The sequence below is a fragment of the Triticum dicoccoides genome, chromosome 3A (genome assembly GCF_002162155.2).
Source record: "Triticum dicoccoides isolate Atlit2015 ecotype Zavitan chromosome 3A, WEW_v2.0, whole genome shotgun sequence".
Taxonomy (NCBI): Eukaryota; Viridiplantae; Streptophyta; class Magnoliopsida; order Poales; family Poaceae; genus Triticum; species Triticum dicoccoides.
The window spans coordinates 156,454,492-156,462,180 of record NC_041384.1 but is presented as its reverse complement, the minus strand read 5'-3'; positions in this window follow the sequence as shown (position 1 = coordinate 156,462,180).

Here is a 7,689-nt window from a genome sequence, read left to right as displayed (position 1 = left end):
ACGGCGAGATCGAGAGGGGCGCGGGTACGGGGAGGAGGTGGCGGCGGCGGGGAGATTGGGAGCAGGGAGAGGGGTGCGATGGGGGGATCTGATCTAGGGTTTGGGCTGTGTGTGTGGGGGGGGGGTATCACTTTTTCTTTTCTTTTTTCTGTAGATGAATGGATCGATGGATGTTGGATGGAGATATGGATGGATGGATGGATGGATGGGCACCATGTCATCGATCCGTGGGAAGAGTATTGATTGGTTCAGAAAATCAGTGATTTAAAATAGTTTTCAAGTACTAAAAATAGAGGGATTTTGTGAAGTAGCTATCAAAACTATTTTGCAAAATGGTATCACACAAATTTTCATTCAAGTTAGACCACATTTTATGGATGAGCACCAATTCGTATGCATTTCTGATCTTTCTATCTATTTTTAATTATTTTTCGAGTGGCTGAAATGAGTTTTTTTGTGTGAAGGAACTACCATATATTTGCTGCAAAATTGGACCGAATCATTTTTCTAAAATACTAGGCCATAGTTAATTCACAATTGACCAAATGGTTGGGTGTCAAAAGCCTTGATCCACCTCTGGTGAAAAAGACAAATTTCCGTCGATTCAGTAGGAAGCGGGTCAAATTTGAACTGTAGCCGCCTCATCGTTTGCTCTTTATTTTTTCAAAAAATCATTTCTAGGTACATAACTATCTATTTTATCATAGAAACATCAAAAGGTTTCCAAGATTCAACAACTAGCTAGGAACGGTCAAGCCTGCCGTTTTGCCCGCATTTTGAAACGGGCATAAAAAATTAAAAAAAATTGGAAAACCTTCGCATTGTGTCATCATATGTGACCAAGTTTCCAGGAAAAACAATAAACTTGTAACACGGCAATTATTTTTAAAAAGTGTTCTCAGAAATGAGCTATCATGCGTGAAGATTCATGGCTTTCAAGCCAAATGATCAATCTTATGGCCACATTCATGGTATAGTTTGTTCAAATGATCTCATATTGTGCACAAGGGTGCATCTTGGAATTCCGAACAATGTTGCCTAAGGCATTTTTCATTTTCTTTGCATGGAAAAATCATTTTCTATTTTTTGAGTGCCCGAAATGAGTTTTTTGTGTGAAGGAACTACCATATATTTGTTGCAAAATTGGACCAAATCATTTTTCTAAAATACTAGGCCATGTTTAATGCACAATTGAAAAAATGGTTGGGTGTCAAAAGCTTTGATCCATCTCTGGTGAAAAAGACAAATTCCCGCCGATTTAGTAGGAAGCGGGTCAAATTTGAACTCTAGCTGCCTCATAGTTTGCTCTTTATTTTTTCCAAAAATCATTTCTAGGTACATAACTATCTATTTAATCAGATAAACAACAAAAGGTTTCCAAGATTCAACAACTAGCTAGGAACGGTCAAGCCCGTCGTTTTGCTCGCATTTTGAAACGGGCATAAAAAATAAAAAAAATAAAAAAATGGAAAACCTTCGTATTGTGTCATCATATGTGACCAAGTTTCCAGGAAAAACAATAAACTTGTAACACGGCAATTATTTTTAAAAAGTGTTCTCAGAAATGAGCTATCATGCGTGAAGATTCATGGCTTTCAAGCCAAATGATCAATCTTATGGCCACATTCATGGCATAGTTTGTTCAAATGATCTCATATTGTGCACAAGGGTGCATCTTGGAATTCTGAACAATGTTGCCTAATGCATTTTTCATTTTCTTTGCATGGAAAAATCATTTTCTATTTTTCGAGTGCCCGAAATGAGTTTTTTGTGTGAAGGAACTACCATATATTTGTTGCAAAATTGGACCAAATCATTTTTCTAAAATACTAGGCCATGTTTAATGCACAATTGAAAAATGGTTGGGTGTCAAAAGCTTTGATCCATCTCTGGTGAAAAAGACAAATTCCCGCCGATTTAGTAGGAAGCGGGTCAAATTTGAACTGTACCTGCCTCATAGTTTGCTATTTATTTTTTCCAAAAATCATTTCTAGGTACATAAGTATATATTTAAGCATAAATACATGGTTTGGTGGTGATACGTTAAGGTTTGGACGGTGGCCGAGGGCCCCAACTCCAAAGCGCGTAGACTCGCATGCCCACCGCGTGGTCACTGCGTGACCGTGGCGTTGCCATGCGTTCTGGGAAGCCTAGGCATGTCTAGTAGGTTTGGCACTCCCCAGGTAGATGCTTGGAAGAAAATAACAACTAAAGAATCTCACGAGGAGACCGAACAATGCTCAAACACGAATTAGCACCCCAAGTGTTTGATTAGTGGTACGGGAAATGCACATGGCCAATGGGCCTGAGTTTTGGCCGAGGATGATCATCTACTAAGAACACTATATTGGAAAATTTGAAGCTCAAATGGAGGATCCTAGGTGTCACTTGCTTTGCAACGTACCACACTGGACAGAAATATGAATGTTGAAGCCACACTCACATGTATTATTAGATGGGGCTCAAATTTTGTGGAGAGCAATGATTTGGGAATATAGAAGATGTGGCAAAAATTCAGCTCATTAGCATATGCCTAGCTAGTACTTCCTTCACAACAGTTCGAGTTGAACAAAAACTTTGAAAATTTACCGAGGAAGATTTACTAGGCAAATGGACTTGAATATTGTCATGAGGTAATGATTTGGATAGTAAAGAATGCCAAATTTTTTGGGAATTTTGGGAACGACAGAAATATAGGTTGCTTCACAACCTAGGGCAAAAATTGACACATGGACATGACACATAGGCAAAACTGATGAGGTGGCGCCTAGTCATAGAAATAAGTACCAATGCATCCACGTTCACAACCTCATGACCATTTATATTGGTCGTAATCAGGTATAAAATAAGGTCATTGGCGCCTCTTGTCTACTTTGTGACCATTTGGTGTAAGCAATTTCAGGGTTTGAGCCCTTCCAAGCGAAATGGCCGTGGATTTACGACCAATTCAGCTGGGGTCACTAAGAGAAGGTCACTAGTTGACATATTTCTTGTAGTGCCACCAGATCCAATCTAGACACCATCTCGGAGGGGGTGCATCATGTCCATTGGTGCCTCTCCGAAGATGCTTGAGTAGTTCTTTTTAGACCTTCGGGTCCGTTGTTAGTATCTAGATGGCTTCCTCTCTCTCGTTTGATTCTCAATACAATGGTCTCTTGGAGAGCCATATGATGTAACTATTTTTGCGGTGTGTTTGTTGTGATCAGATGAACTTTGAGTTTATGATCATATCTATCTTTTTATCCATGAAAGTTATTTGAGTCTTCTTTGATCTCTTATATGCATGATTGCTTATAGCCTCATATTTCTTCTCCGATATTTGGGTTTTGTTTAGCCAACTTGATCTACTTATCTTGCAATGGGAAGAGGTGCTTTGTGATGGGTTCGATCTTACGGTGCTTGATCCCAGTGACAGAAGGGGAACCGACACGTATGTATCATTGCCATTAAGGATAACAAGATGGGGTCTATTTCTACATAAATAGCTCTTGTCTACATCATGTCATCGTTCTTATTGCATTACTCCGTTTCTCCATGAACTTAATACACTAGATGCATGTTGGTTAATGGTCGATGTGTGAAGTAATAGTAGTAGATGCAGGCAGGAGTCGTTCTACTAATCTTGCACGTGTTGCCTACGTAATGATCATTGCCTGGATATAGTCACGATTATTTGAAGTTCTGTCAATTGCTCAACAGTAATTTGTTTACCCACTGTTTTCTATTTTTCTCAAGAGAAGCCACTAGCGAAATCTACGGCCCCTGGATCTCTTCTTTAATATATTTGCCTTTGTGATCTACTTTTATTTACTTTTATTTTTATATCTACTAAACCAAAAATACAAAAATACCTTGCTGCACTTTATTTTATTTGACGTTCGATCTATCTATTATTACAACTTACTCGCGTCCGTTTGTCAATTTCTGACGCCGTTACCCGAAAGGGATTGACAACCCCTTTAACACGTCGGGTTGCGGGTATTTGTTATTTGTGTGCAGGTGTTGTTTATGTAGTGTTGCTTGGTTCTCCTACTGGTTCGATAACCTTGGTCTCATCACGGAGGGAAATACCTACCGTTGTTGTGTTGCATCATCCCTTCCTCTTTGGGCAAATACCGACGTAGTTCAAGCAGACATCACTACTCGTTATGGGCAACCGCTTGGAGCGCCATTGGAGCCGTGCAAGATACCCTCTAAGAATTTGTCATGGTGGGTGTGCTTCTTGCAATGGTGGGGCGCGATCGAAAGGTTGAAGAGACACAAGGGTTAAATGGCCACTGTAATAAATGGGGGCCGGCCGACCTGTAATCGTCATGTCTTGTCATGATGTTCATAGCAGAAGATTCTAGTGCATGCTTGACAACACCGCACCGCACGTGTTTTGTTTGACCACGCGTGGGCTTGAAGAGGCGCCAAATGTATCGTCGGTGAGCCTGTTCCCGCGCTACCGCGCAGTTTACTGCATAGTTTATCACGCAAGCTTCCCTCCCAACTAGTTTGGCCACACGTCGGCTAGAAGAGGAACAAATCATGGGCGTTTATTGGCAAAAAGCTTTGTAAAAATGAAGTGTGTGGAAAGACTTTGGTCATAAGTTTACCCGTGGGTGATGATGTCAAAGTTACATAGAAGGGTGATGATGGACACTCGAGTGCGATTATTAATTCTGCGCTCTATAGGGCACACGATTGAAGAAACCAACTGTGTGCAATAATGTCGAAGATCGCAGTCGAGTTAGCTATACAGATCGTGTGCTATGAGATCGACAAGGTAAACGGGTTAGAGAATGGTTAATAAAATCTAAGACCATTGCATATGAAGGTCAAAATAGTGCTACCAATATATGACTCTTGATATTTCCATTTTGCATCATATTTTTATATCAATATTTATTGCATTATGGACTGTTATTACACATTATGTCACAATACTTATGCATTTTCTCTCTTATTTTACATGGTTTACATGAAGAGGGAGAATGCTGGCAACTGGAATTCTGGGCTGGAAAAGGAGCAAATATTATAGACCTATTCTGCACAATTCCAAAAGTCCTGAAACTCCAGGAAGTCAGTTTTGGAATATATAAAAATATTGGGCGAAGAAAGCACCAGAGGGAGGCCACCCACCGTCCACGAGGGTGGGGGCACGCCCCCTGCCTCGTGGGCCCCCTGGCAGGCCTCCGGTGCCCATCTTTTCCTATATGAAGTCTTTCACCCTAGAAAAAATAAAGAGGAAGCTTTCGGGACGAAGCGCCGCCGTCTCGAGGCGGAACCGATCTAGGGCTCCGACGGAGCTGTTCTGCGAGGGAAACATCCCTTCGGGAGGGGGAAATCGTCACCATCGTCATCACCGTTAATCCTCTCATCGGGAGGGGTTCAATCTCCATCAACATCTTCACCAGCACCATCTCCTCTCAAACCCTAGTTCATCTCTTGTATCTGATCTTTGTCTCAAAACCTCAGATTGGTACCTGCGGGTTGCTAGTAGTGTTGATTACTCCTTGTAGTTGATGCTAGTCGGTTTATTCGGTGAAAGATCATATGTTCAGATCCTTTATGCATATTAATACCCCTCTGATTATGAACATGAATATGATTTGTGAGTAGTTACTTTTGTTCCTGAGGACATGGGAGAAGTCTTGCTATAACTATAAGTAGTCATGTGAATTTGGTATTCGTTCGATATTTTGATGAGATGTATGTTGTCTTTCCTCTAGTGGTGTTATGTGAACGTCGACTACATGACACTTCACCATTATTTGGGCCTAGGGGAAGGCATTGGGAAGTAATAAAGTAGATGATGGGTTGCTAGAGTGACAGAAGCTTAAACCCTAGTTTATGCGTTGCTTCGTAAGGGGCTGATTTGGATCCACATGTTTCATGCTATGGTTAGGTTTACCTTAATACTTTTTTTGTAGTTGCAGATACTTGCAAGAGGGGTTAATCATAAGTGGGATGCTTGTCCATGTAAGGGCAGTACCCAAGCACCGGTCCACCCACATATCAAATTATCATAGTAACAAACACGAATCATATGAGCATGATGAAAACTAGCTTGATGATAATTCCCATGTGTCCTCGGGAGCGTTTTCCTTTATATAAGAGTTTGTCCATGCTTGTAATTTGCTACAAAAAGGATTGGACCACCTTTCTGCACCTTGTTTATTTTTGTTACTTGTTACCCATTACAAATTACCTTATCACAAAACTATCTATTACCGATAATTTCAGTGCTTGCAGAGAATACCTTACTGAAAACTGCTTATCATATCCTTCTGCTCCTCATTGGGTTCGACACTCTTACTTATCGAAAGGACTACGATAGATACCCTATACTTGTGGGTCATCAAGACTCTTTTCTGGCACTGTTTCCGGGGATTGAAGTGCCTTTGGTAAGGAAAAATTTATATAGTGTGCTGAAATTTACTGTCACTTGTTACTATGGAAAGTAATCCTTTGTGGGGCTTGTTCGGGGTATCTTCACCCCGACCAGTAGAGCAAAGAGTTGCTCCTCAACCTACTGAACCTACTGAAAATGTTTACTTTGAAATTCCTTTGGGTATGATACAGAAACTGCTAGCTAATCCTTTTACAGGAGATGGAACATTACATCCTTATTTGCACCTAATCTATGTGGATGAAGTTTGTGGATTATTTAAGCTTGCAGGTATGCCCGAGGATGTTATCAAGAAGAAGGTATTCCCTTTATCTTTCAAGGGAAAGGAATTGACATGGTTTATGCTATGTGATGATATTGGATCATGGAACTACAACCGATTGAAATTGGAATTTCATCAGAAGTTTTATCCTATGCATCTGGTTCATCGTGATCGTAATTATATACATAATTTTTGGCCTTGCAAAGGAGAAAGCATCACTCAAGCTTGGGGGAGGCTTAAGTCAATGTTATATTCATGCCCCAATCATGAGCTCTCAAGAGAAATTATTATTGAAAATTTTTATGCTCGGCTTTCTCTCAATAATCGCTCCATGCTTGATACTTCTCGTACTGGTTCTTTTATGATGAAGACTATTAATTCAGATGGGATTTATTGGAAAGAATTAAACACAACTCTGAAGATTGGGAACTCAACGAAGGTAAGGAGTCAGGTATAACACCTAAGTTTGATTGTGTTAAATCTTTTATGGATATCGATGCTTTTCGTGAATTTAGCACTAAATATGGACTTGAATATGAGATAGTAGATTCTTTCTGTGAATCATTTGCTACTCATGTTGATCTCCCTAAGGAGAAGTGGCTTAAATATCATCCCCCCATTGAAGTAAAAGTAGTTGAACCTATTAAAGTTGAAGAAAGGACTATCACTTATAATGTTGATCCTGTTGTTCCTACCGCTTATATTGAGAAACCACCTTTCCCTTCTAGAATAAAGGATCATGCTAAAGCTTCATCTCTGGTTCGTAAGAGTAATACTAGAAAACCTACACCCCCTGAGCAAATTAAAATTGAACCTAGTATTGCTATGGTTAAAGATCTCTTGGTCGATAATATTGATGGGCATGTTATTTACTTCTGTGATGAAGCTGCTTGAATTGCTAGACCCGATACTAAAAATAAACATAGACCTGTTGTAGGCATGCCTGTTATTTCTGTTAAAATAGGAGATCACTGTTATCATGGCTTATGTGATATGGGTGCTAGTGCGGGTGCAATACCTCATTCCTTATACA